Genomic DNA, 12,498 nt, shown 5'->3' on the forward strand with positions numbered 1-12,498 from the left:
GCAAATTCTCAGGCTACCGTCTTTTTTGAGGGGTGTGACAATGGGCGTCTCCCACTTGGCAAAATCTGTTGGCTCAATGACCCCTTGTTTTAATAGTTTATCCAATTCCGCATCTAGTTTTGGCCGAATAGCAAATGGGACCCTACGCGGTTTTAGCCTGATTGGGACTGCTTGGGGTCAACTGAGAATGAGATGGGGGTACCGTTATAACACCCCAGCTCTTCGCTGAATACATCTGAGTAATCAGCGAATAAGGAGTCAGTGTCTGAGGTTGAGACAGCATGGACTCCTGTTAGCCCTAGGCCGAGATGGGGAAACCAATCGAGCCCCAATAAGGTGGGTAGATTGCCGTTAACTACCACTAGAGGTAGGTGACCTTTAAAAGCTTTAAAACTGACAAGAAACTTGCCTCTGCCGATTACAGGAATGGTCTTCCCTGGTAGTCCTTCAGGCCAAACTGGCATCTCTGGAGCCAGCTAGTGGATAGGCTTGGTTGGAGCCTCTTAAGGGTGTTCCACGAGATAATTGAGAGCGCTGACCCTGTGTCAACCTCCATGCGGCACGGTTTACCTTCTAGGGAAACGGAGAGAGAAATTTTACTAACAGTGTGGCAAGTGTGCTTGGCAAGGTGGTGCGTGCGACAGTTCAGTACTTGCCTCTGTGGTCCCGAGTGCGAGGGAGGGTGCCTTTGTGCTGCGCTTTGGGGGGCTTGGCAGACTCTCGCGATGTGTCCCCTTTTATGGCAGTTATTGCAGGTGGCTCCTTTAAACTTGCAGGTGGCCCTCTGATGAGATCCCCCACAGGCTAGGCACAGGGTGATGTGCTTGGGTGGACTGATGTTTTCTTGTTTGGCTCCTACCTGCGGCCGTCTGTCGTTGGATAGGCGGTGGACTTCGTTTTCATCACTGATGGTTTCCTCTGCTACCACCTCCTCGGAGTGGACTGGGAGTGATGTCAGCTTGGCACTTGGCCCCTGGATTTCGGTGGCTGAGTTTGTTGCCAGCTCAGCTGCCAAGGCTTCCTCGACTGCTTGTGCGAGGTTGAGGTCTTTTTTTGCGAGAAGGCGCCTTTGCAGGTGGAGGTCCTTGACCCCGCAGACTAATTGATCGAGGAGCATGTCCTCCAGGTAGGTTCCAAACCCACAATGCAGTGCTGCTGTTCTGAGAGCGGCCATATATTGATTGATGGTCTCCTTGCTCGATTGCTTCCTCATACGGAAGGTGAACCTCCTGGCAATCTGTGAGGGCCTGGGGGAATAGTGGTTAGTGAGAATTTCAAGTAACTCAGACCACGGAACGTTTTTCAACTCACGAGGAGCCACGAGCGCTGCGGCAGTATCGTAGACGGTGGCTCCACAGTAGATTAGGAAATACGATTTTTTCCGATGCTCTCCCGCATCCGCCAGGCCAACTGCATCGATATAATGATTAAAGCGGTTCTTATACGATTCCCACTTCTCCTCGTCTGGTTTGAACGCCGGGAAGACTGGATTGGAACTCATGGTGCTGGGACCGGTTGAACAACCTGAGGAAAAAATCTCTCTGGGCAGCAGACAATGTTTTAGTGCCCGTGGTGGGCAAGTGATTTCAGCTCAGGAGAGGCTGTTTGCAATCCTCTCTTTCTCTCTGGGTTAACCACGTTTGGCTGTTAGCCGTTGATGGCGTTTGGATTCGCGCCTGAGTGGGCGTCAGTGACTGGCTACAGCGCTGTGCTGTACCTTTTAGGTTTGAAATTCAAATGACAACCGTTTGAATTTCGCGCCTGATACTGAGCGGCTGCGGCTCACAGCGCTTCACTTTCCCTGTAGCTGGGCTAACAAGCGGCTACAGACGCTTCTAACTTTCGATTCTGACCGCTCTCTCTGGCTGCGGATCAGCGTTTGCTTCTTATCGCTTGCTGGCTGCTTTCTCTGTCAGCGGATCAGCGTTTGCTCTTTTTGTTTGCTCTTTTTGTTGGCTGACCGCTCTCTCTGGCTGCGGATCAGCGTTTCTCTTATCGCCGGCCGATCGCTCTCTCTGGGCTGCGGAATCGGCGGCTAGTGACTCAGCGGTTGCATGGTGCTTCTGGTAGCCATTCCACCCTCGTCGCCAGTGTTAAGTTTAAGCAATGAGAGGCTGAACCAGAGCATGAGTGCAACAATACTTTATTATAACAATAAAGGGCTGACCGTGCTTGCCACGCCTGGAACTGGCTCGCAGCAATCAGCAGCTGGTTGGACCCCGCAGCCTGCTTTTATAGCTGGCTGCTGGGGAGAACCAACCAATGAGGAAAGGGGGAAGAACGCCCACACAAAGTGAGTGGACCTGAGTGAGAACTCCTAGAGTTCTCAGGACATAACAGATCCAACCTGTTTTTTTGGGGGGGGGGTGAGAGAGAGTGTGTGTCAGCCTCCCATAATTCTTCCTGACATCTTTTACTGCTTGGGTCTTGTTGGCAGCCATGGAAACGGGGAGAGGGATAATTGGGACTTTGTTGAAGTTGTATGAACTGTAAAAGTTGGGATGCTTTCCTGCTAAGTGCGCAAATGCAGCTACTTATCTTTTCTAGGCCAAAGTCAACCATCTCAGGTGTGTGAGATGCCAACTGAAGATGTAATCCACATGACATTATACATACCTCAGATTGGATGTCCAGTTTGAATTGTTGGGGGTGAGGACTTGGGATAACTTTCCATGTGTAATTTCCGTGCCTTTTGCCTCAGATCTTGTATTTCCTTTGTGGCTACCACTTCATATCCAGTAAAAGTACTTTTCTCCATGAAAATGGAGTCTAAGGTTTTCTTTCTTGGATTTTGAATAGAGGCACAGCTGACATCGAGAGAGAGAGAGCACATCACCGCCAGCCCTGATATAACTCTCCAAGATTGGATCAGATTTCTTTCTCTCTCTCTCTCTCTCTCTCTCACACACACACACACCACACCACACACACACACACACCACACACACACCACACACACACACACACACACACACACACACTCCCTCCCTCTCTGCTTTAGGCAGGCTTAGAAAGTCTGCCAGGCCTGGCATGCTGCGGACAGCCCTTGCTCCCCCCTTTGCCTGGCTCATGTTCTCCCTTCCTAGTCTAGCTTGATGCAAGCAGCAGTGCAGCTCACGTTGCCCTTTCCAAGCCCACTGTCAGTGAGGCTGGGCACCGAGAGGGGCTGGCTTTCTGCCTAGCTTTGTCAGCCCGGGGAAATGGATGAGTGCCTGGGAAGGAAGCCTGCGTCAAGCTAGACTGGTAAAGCTGTCTGCTAGAGAAAGAGAAGCCTGGTGAACTGGACCCAGATAGTTCCCAGGTCCCCTCATCCCAGAAGCAGCAACCTTGCACTCTCCCCTCTTTGCTAGCCCCTTCTTCGCATGGGTTCACCCACAGCAGAGAGGGAGAGGGAGAAGGGGGCAGCAGTGGCCGTTAGCATGCAGAGGAGAGTGCCACACAGAAACAGGAGTGCACAGAAACGCCGCCCCCTTCTCCCTCTCCGTCGCCATTGCTGTACGATCCTGTGTGAGGAAGGGGGCTAGCAGAGAAGGGAAGAGTACAGGGTTACTGCTTCTGGGATGAGGAGACCCAGGAGAAATGGCTGAAAGTGGACCCAAAAACGGGCAGGGTTGGGGCCAGCTGGTGGTTTGATTTGCCAGTTCTCCAAAGCATACAGAATCAGAACAACTGGTTCGGATGAACTGGTCTGAACCTTGCAGCAGCCCACCTCTGAATAGAGCTCATTATTAAGTGGCCAGATAGTTTTGATAATTTGCAATAATGAACATCATAAATAGTTCTAAAATGTTATTTAACTATTCATCTATTTTTATAAATTAGGTTTTCCTTCACATCCCAATACATGTGAGATATAAGGAACAATGTCATAATAGGTAGAACATGCAATAAACTTCTGCACTATGGAAGATTTATTATCAGAATTCCAAACCATTAGCCCAGTTGCAGGATTATCATCAATTACCTCTTCACTTTATTTTATTTGTTTGTTTATCAAACATGTACAACATAACAAGTATAAGTATGAACATAATCAAGAACAAAGGAAGTAAATACAGATAAATACAGTAAGACAGGGATAGTAGGCACGCTGGTGCGCTTATGCACACCCCCTTTAAGGACCTCTTAGGAATGGGGTGAGGTCCACAGTAGACAGTTTGCGGTTGAAGCTGTGAGGGGTTGAGGTTGTAAAAAACAGTCGGATATGGCATTCCAGGCATTGAACACTCTGTTACTGAAGTCATATTTTCTGGAATTAAGTTTGGAGTGGTTTACCTTGAGTTTGTATTGGTTGTTTGCCTGTGTATTATTGTGACTGAGGCTGAAGAAGTCATTGACAGGTAAGACATTGTAACAGACAATTTTATATACTATGCTTAGATCAGACCGCAGGTGATGCAGTTCTAGATTGTCTAGGCCCAAAATTTCGAGCCTGGAGGCATAGGAAATTCTATTGTGAGTGGAGGAGTGAAGTGCTTTTCTAAAGAAATATCTCCAAACGCGCTCAATTGTGTTAATGTCTGATATACAGTGAGGGCTCCAGGCGGATAAGCTGTATTCAAGAATTGGTCTGGCAAAGGTTTTGTGTGCCCTAGTTAATCATTCAATGCCAATGTGTGACAGAGCATTTGTTAATTGAAATTTGGACTTGCCAATTGTGCGACCATTCTGACAAATAGTCAAGGTTGCTTTGTAGGGCATAAGCATTGTCAGTGGTGTTAAATAATTTTACATCATCGGCAAAGAGGACGCAGCTGCTTTTAATGTTGTCACATAGGTAATTGATGTAATTGATGTAAAGCAGAAAGAGTGTGAGTCCTAAAACACAGCCTTGGGGGACATCGCCATTAACTGGTGCTGAATTTGATAGGGCCTTCCCTATTTTGACCACTTGTTGCCTGTTTGACAGAAAAGCTTGAGCTCTCGCCTGCATAAACAGGCTGGTTATTAGGAACCCATCTTCCTCAGCGCTCTTTTGGTCTGGGCATCCAACCTTCACTTCTGGCTTGTTGTGGGATCAACAGGAACTCCGGGTTGGGTTGAGCTGAGCGCCTTGGAAGCCCCATAGTTTGCCTTGTCGCTGTTCGTGCAGGCAAGAGCTTGAGCTTTTCTGGGCTCGACACCCTACCTTCAACCTCCACATAAGAGGACTCCCCGAGTCTAAGCTCCAGGTTTCTCTTGCCACTTCCAAGCAGAGAAGTCTTGGAGCCTCTTCCCAGAGTCCACACGTGCTGGGTTCTGTCCATGGGATGAGGGCATCTCCTGAGGAGGCCGCCACCCACCATCAGTGAGCCCAGGTCGGAGGAAGAGGAAAAGCCCAGACCAGGAGAGGCGAGGTGGAAGGTGCAGGAGCACCAAACAAATGCAAGTAGTGTGGCGCTCCTGCACCTTCTGGCCATCTCCATCACCGTTTCAGCCTGTGCTGCCAGCCCCTTCTTGCTGCAACAGCACCATCACCTCATCCTGGCCAGCAAGGGCTGCATTGCTTTTTGCATGTTGCACCACCCACAAATTTGCACATTACAGATGCCAGCCCCTATGGCAGAGATTTCCAACCCCGCCATAGGCCGGTCCCATATTCCAGAGATGCAGAAGTCACAAGATTGGCCCTTTGGTTATCCTGGAGCAGCTCATCCATGGCAGGCCAGTGCACAGGCCAGTCCTGTCACTATTGCAGCTCTGGAATATATGGGACTGACTTTCCCACCAATGTTAGCAAGCTACTGTCAGTCAAAATTCATATTAGTAGTCCTCAGGATTTGAAATTATGAGTTTGGTGGTCCATGAGGTCCAAAAGGTTGGCAACCCCTGCCTTAAAATATAACAACAAGCAGCACAGGACACAAGGAGCTTAAGTTGCATTGAGGAACTGCCATTGCTGGCTTGTCATTTTTACCAAAATAGCATCAATGCATACAGCTGCTTCTACTTAAGTCCTAGGGCAGAGCCAACTATATGCCAAAGGAAAAGGAGGATGTTCTATTTTATTTCCATGTTGCACACAGAGACTAAAGCTTGCAAAGCAAGTCGTTTCAGCAGAAACTCAATATCCAAATAGTAGTGGCTCCAAACACCAATTTGTTCATCTTAGCAGGACACTTGGCCACCATATGTCCCCATCAGCCACAGCACAGACAAAGGCCTTCACAGTGCCTTCAATCCTTTTTGGTTTGGATGAGTCATGGTCAGGACGCCCCTAACTGCATGGACTCTTCTGGTGGTTCTGGCATCAGTGGCATCTTGGTGGGTACTTGAAAGAACTCTGTCCATCATTGTCCTCATAGTTGCTCAATCATGTGTCAATGCGCAAATACAAGTGCGTCAATTCCTGGAGCATTGGGGGAAATTTGTGCAGGCCAACTCCTTGACCAACTCAGATGAGAGACCTTCCTGGAACTGGTTCATTAAGGTGGCCTCATTCCACTGAAGGTACTGGCAGACCAGCTGGAAATCTCTGATATAATTTCATGACTGGCCGCCTCCCTGTTGTAACTCTGGTGCTGATTTGCTGTCTGGCCTTGACCAGGTCATGCCAAACATGGCATGCAGCTGATGGCAGAACCCTGCATAGTCATCAAACAACAGGTCGGGTTGAGTCAGCAAGGGAGTCACCCATCGAGCCACTGACCCTGTCAGAAGGATTATCAAGAACTCCACTTTGTCCCGGTCATTGGGGAAATCCTTTGGCCAGAGGCATTGACAACTGGCATTGACCGAAAAATGCAGGGAACTCTGTCAACAAGCCATCAAAGTTATCCAGAATAATGATGGGGCATTTTTGGTGCAGCCGGACATGGCCAGCCACTTGCAGCTGAGCAAGCTGCGCCAAGAGGAGAGTGACTCACTGGACCAAATGGACATTGTCTGCATGGAGCTGCTCCATATCCTCTGGCAACAATGTTGTGCTCACAAGTTGGGGTGGGGTGGAAGTTACTTTTGGGTCAGGAGCAAACTGTTATGACCAAGGATTGCACAAGCAACATGTGATAGACAGGAGCTTGACAACCTTTATTCAACCCCCACCCCCCACCATCCCCACAATCCAGCAAGACCCATTCTCCAAGTCTCTGCCCACAGGTTACCCTTACAGACAGGAGCAAGGCTCAAACACACATGCCCGCACACGTTTCATTAAAGTTCCTGGCAGAGAAAGTCCACAGGAGCAGTATTGCCCCAGAGGCAAGACAGGACCTCAAACTTGACAAAGTACATGTCAAGGCAAAAGATCAAACCTCATTCCACACCAGTAAGGATTCTGGAGCAAAGTTCTTTTTGGAGCCATGGACCGTGTTGCCGCAAGAAAAAGCATTTGCTCATTGTCAGAGCTGCCCCACTCCTCTGCTCTGCTGCCTGCCCTTTCCATCTCCTCTTCCTTTCTTGGTCAGCCTGCACCCTCTCTTCTTCCCTGCCTACTCTTCCAAAATTCAAGGGCCCTGGATTGCCTCATCCTCATCCCCAGGTCATTCCTCATGAGCCATAGGAACTGAGGCCTCCCCTTCTGTTGGCCCTGGTTCCATCTCCCCATTCTCCTCAGACTAGGGTCTGATGGGGTCATGACAGTTCCATGCTTTAATTTTTGAATGGCCTTGGCTTGTAGATTCAGAATTGATCTCTTCGATATTTAAATAATATTTAGATTTATAAAAGAAAAAGAGATGCTTTTCTGTCCTCAATTGTCTCTATCTATTAACACAAATTGTGCAGAAGGATTAGTGTAGTAAAAGCAGACTTTTGGCAAGCAACGTGTTTCAATTTCAGTAATATTGAGGCCAAATATAGTTTACAATCATATAAAATCTCTTGCATTTGTGGGCATTTACTGTCAGGAAACACACTGCTTTGTAAAACAACAACCTACCAAGAAAATATTTGTTCATTTTCAGAATGTGCCCTGTAAATAAAATTGAGTCAATTCTGGCTGAAAACCAGAAAAAGAGAACAATCAATGACCAAAAATATGTAAGATTCAATCCCTATAAAAACTAGGGCCAGTTATTAATGGAATCTAAAAGCGACTCTCCCAAACCCATAAAAATCAAATACCATCGTTTTGTGGTTGTGATTCTCTGTTCCCACTTATAACATTTATATCCTATCAACAGCTGAAGACCAGGGCAATAGGATATCCACAACTAAAGGACCATTTTTTTTAATTGGATCTGTTTATATGGCTCGTGTTGGCACCACCATGAAGTGTAGGTCCACATCCAATGAAGCTTTTGGCCCCATAACAGTTAACAAAAAGCTATCTTAATAAACACCAAATGCCTGCATCATTAAAAGCCAGGCAGCTTCATAGATAATAGCATATCTGACATTCACGAAATAAATAAATGTGCTTATTTTTTAATTTTCTTGATAGATCCAACATTTTCTAGCAATGGATAATCCTGTGGTTCTTGATAAGAGTAACATCCACAAATTAAAATATTGCTGTCTTAGGACTATTGCTATTTGGCAAAAAACATATGACTTTTCCAAAAGATTATCAATATAGGAGATTACTGTTAAATATTTAATAGTTGAAAGTCTGTAAAATCAAAATCACTAGTAAGTCATTGCTTACTCAGCTTTCACTTTTCATTCCATTAAGGTTGGCCTCAGAAATTAACAAAAAGTTCATTTTTTTTAAAAAAAAAGCTTACTTTGAGAAAATTAACATATGCATAAGTTTTATGCTTAATAGTGCAATATATAATAAATAGTAGTTTTCCTATGCTGCCTGTCATCTTGATTTTCTGCTGTGTTTATCATAGCAATCCAGTTCAAGGCAGTGCTTTCTGTCAACTCAATTCTGAGTGTCGAAGCAGATGGACTTGATTTAGTTAGTCTTTTGGTTCGTCCTTCACTCTGGCAGAAAGGGGCCTTTCTACTTGCATATGGATTTAAGAGTGGTCACTAAAATTCAAGCATAAGTTCAGTTTGGAATTTTCACTTTGCACTTCAGTCAAATTCTCTCAAATGGAAATTTTCCTTCAAAGTTCTGCCAAATCTTAAAGGAGTTGGCATATTGGAAGCTGCACACAGTCACTACGTATTGCAACATACAGTTTAAACTTGATATGGAGAAATGTGTGTGTAAATGAGTGAGGCCCCAATAAGTATACTTTGGATTACATATTCCAACTGTATAACACTTCTTTTAGCTGCTGTAGTGTAATTCCTGATTTGTTCAGCAAAGTTGGTTCTGATTCAGGGCAATGAAAAAAAAAGCATAATTGGTTTTCCTTTGAAAACGGGTTGATAATGTGTCAATAGTCTGCAGATCAAGCAAAACCAAACTAAATGTAACCTAGGTAAGAAATATAGTTAGTAAACTAGGGCTGATTGAGTGCCATAAATAATACAGAAAGTAAATGGAAAACATTGTAATTAATCATTCCAGCACTATACCATAGTGATATATTCCCAGATGCATCCTTGGTGGTAATATAACAGCTATGTAATACTCACAAGAATTTACATCATCATCATCATCATCATCATCATCATCATCATCATCATATACTTCCAGGATTTTGGGGTGTAGAGGGGCTCTGATATTTTATTGTCTTGAAATCAATTCTATATGAATCTGTTTATACCTGATTAATATTAAAACTGAGAATTTTAGGTGGCTAGTGGCAATCTAACATGTTAGTTATGTTTTGCAGTGTTTTAGGCTCTTTGGGTGGGAAGGTTCATAAATAAAGTTGATAATGATTGTTTATTGTTTGCTTATTTTAATTGTGCTTTTTATCCAAAAGCTTATATGAATAAAACATGAAATATATGACAAAGCAAGGTAAACCATGTCATACTGTAGACATATTGTGGTTTTTTTAAAAAGAATATTACAATGTTTCAATTTGTCATCTTTTTTTCTTCTACTGTTTTTCAATTTGTTTGATTACTTCTTTGTTTATGTGATGACATTAATAGTGGTAGGATATATAAAACTAGTTTAATTTGAGAAATGTTTATGGCAGCTTTATATCACAAGCCTTGTATTGAAAGTCCTGCAGAGATCTGGGGAATTAAACAGGGTGGAAAAATAGATATGTAACTCATTTAAAACATGTGTTGCAGATTTAGAAGTGTGGAATATAACTTACAACATGCAAATTTCAAATAGTAAAAAAGAAGCATGCATGCCTAATTCAGCTCTCTGCATTAGATTCTTCTAAAATCTCTACAACTCATAATGTGGAAAATCTGCCTTTTTCTTCAGAAAGGAAGGCCACCAATCATGGGTGGAAGGCTTGTTAGTAAAAGCAGCATGCACTGTCTCAGTTTGTCTTCCTTACACAAATGCATGCGCATCATTTTTCTGAATTGTAGAATCTAAGAAAATTATATAACATGACAGCATGATGAAGAGGCAACTTCGATTCAGAATATGGCTCACGAAAAATTCCGTTGTGGTGTTGCAGTCAGTGTGTATACCCATCATTACCTGAATACAAATATTTGTATTTAATTACCTATACATATTCAAGCTACTGTGAAACCAATTTTGAATAGAGCAGTACTCTATTCAAATCATTACAACAGTTAAAAGCCTAGGTAATATATACCAAGTGGTAACCTGTGAATGATCTTAGGAATGATATAAATATTGATATCAAAATAGTGCAATCATCAGTTGAAATTGAATTTTAAAGCAAAAAAATATATAAAAACACAATGTATGCTTTTTCATGCTTAAATATATATTTATCTGATAGATATCCATATTCTATAATTAAAAGAACTACAAGTTATAAAATACATTTCCAATATGTTTTTCCAGCATATTTAATAAACAACTTCATAGTGTGATTACTACGACTCTGGCCTAGCATATTGTATGAGCTGGACCTTTACAGAACTGCCTCATTTGTTTCCCTACTTATTTCTAGGAAGTTGCAAAATATTTCCTAAACTGATGTTGCAATTTACAAAATAGGGATAATAATTATTAAGGATTACCAACTTATTTTAAATTATTTTTTAATGATCTTCTTCTTCTCTTCCTCTTCCTCCTCCTCATTTCTCCTTCTCTACATTTATATCCCACCAATTAACAAAATCAGCAATTGCATAGATGTAAAAGCATACAACATACAAAACAGTGGTGGGATTCAGAAATTTTTACTACCGGTTCTGTGGGCATGGCTTGGTGGGCGTGGCAGAGGAAGGATACTGTAAAATCTCCATTCAGAGGTGGTATTTGCCCATTCTCCAAACGACTCAAAATTTCTGCTACCAGTTGTCTAGAACTGGTCAGAACCTGCTGAATACCACCTCTGATACAAAACATATTATCTAAAAAACCTCCACATATTAATTATTTTTTTTCCACCAAGTCCATCCTTGCTATCTCTAGTGAAAAGTTAAACTAGAGATAATTTAAATAATTTAAAGCAGTCAGGTAATAATAATAATAAATATAATGAAAGTTTTGGACTATTTCCATCTGAACCAGTGTACTAATAACATATAAACTTGTTCATTAATTTCTGGGTCTGTATGCCTTTTCTTCCTCCATGATTTTTCCAAAGGCCTGTATTAATCCATTTTCCTTAGCTGCTAACCACAATTAAATTAGTCATTTACAGTTACCAAGAGATAGGTCAAAGAAATACACATAAGAAAACATATTCTTCTGTCAGGCGTTGGCCTGATTGGACAAATGTTTTATTTGTACTATAGAATTATAAGAATGTTGTTCTTACTTAGAGTTTCCTATATAGAATAAGTTTAGGGTGTTATCAGAAAATATAGTGGTTTTCTATTTCTTAGGAAAACAAGAAGGCTTTATTCATTTGGCAAAGTATTACCTGAAATATAGGAAAAACTATGAATAAAAGTATCACTGTCAAAAAGTGATATGCCAGTTAAATGTGCCAGATACCTCTTCGTTAAAAAATGAAATCACGACATAATGTTATTTTAATACAATGTAATTTTCCACTTCCAATTTTTCAGTTTCGTGGTGGTGGTTGGTTGGTTGCATTTATTAGACTGTGTCAAATTACAAACAAGAGGTTTGTCTAGGGAATTACTTATTATAACAGCACCGAGATATAAATATTAAGTTTACCATAAGTGCAAATCAATGTCTATCTCCATTTTAGCCTAGTTAAAACTTTTCTCCCAATTCATTCTGCCTCTATTTTTGCCATGTGTTCAATCAGTCTAAAATCATCAATCGAGTAAAACATTTACTTTTAATAGGGAGGAATTATTTTCATATAACCAAAAGAACCCCAGAGGTTTTTCCACTGTGTCAAAATAGATATATCTCATTTGTCTAATTTGCATTCTACCCACTGGATTAATTGATTTACAAATAATATTGAATACCTACATCTTCCTTTTCCATGGAAATAGGTTAAAGGCAGGGAAGATTAAATATCCTATGCTTTATTGCATATGAATCAGATTAGAAATTTCTGATCTCAAAGAAGTTATATGTGAATTAGTTTCCATCATACATTAAATGTTTTCTTGCAGCCAAGCACAGATGAAGGAAAG

Source organism: Pseudonaja textilis, chromosome 6 (assembly GCF_049901715.1).
Source record: "Pseudonaja textilis isolate UNSWEBS1 chromosome 6, rPseTex1.2, whole genome shotgun sequence".
Taxonomy (NCBI): Eukaryota; Metazoa; Chordata; class Lepidosauria; order Squamata; family Elapidae; genus Pseudonaja; species Pseudonaja textilis.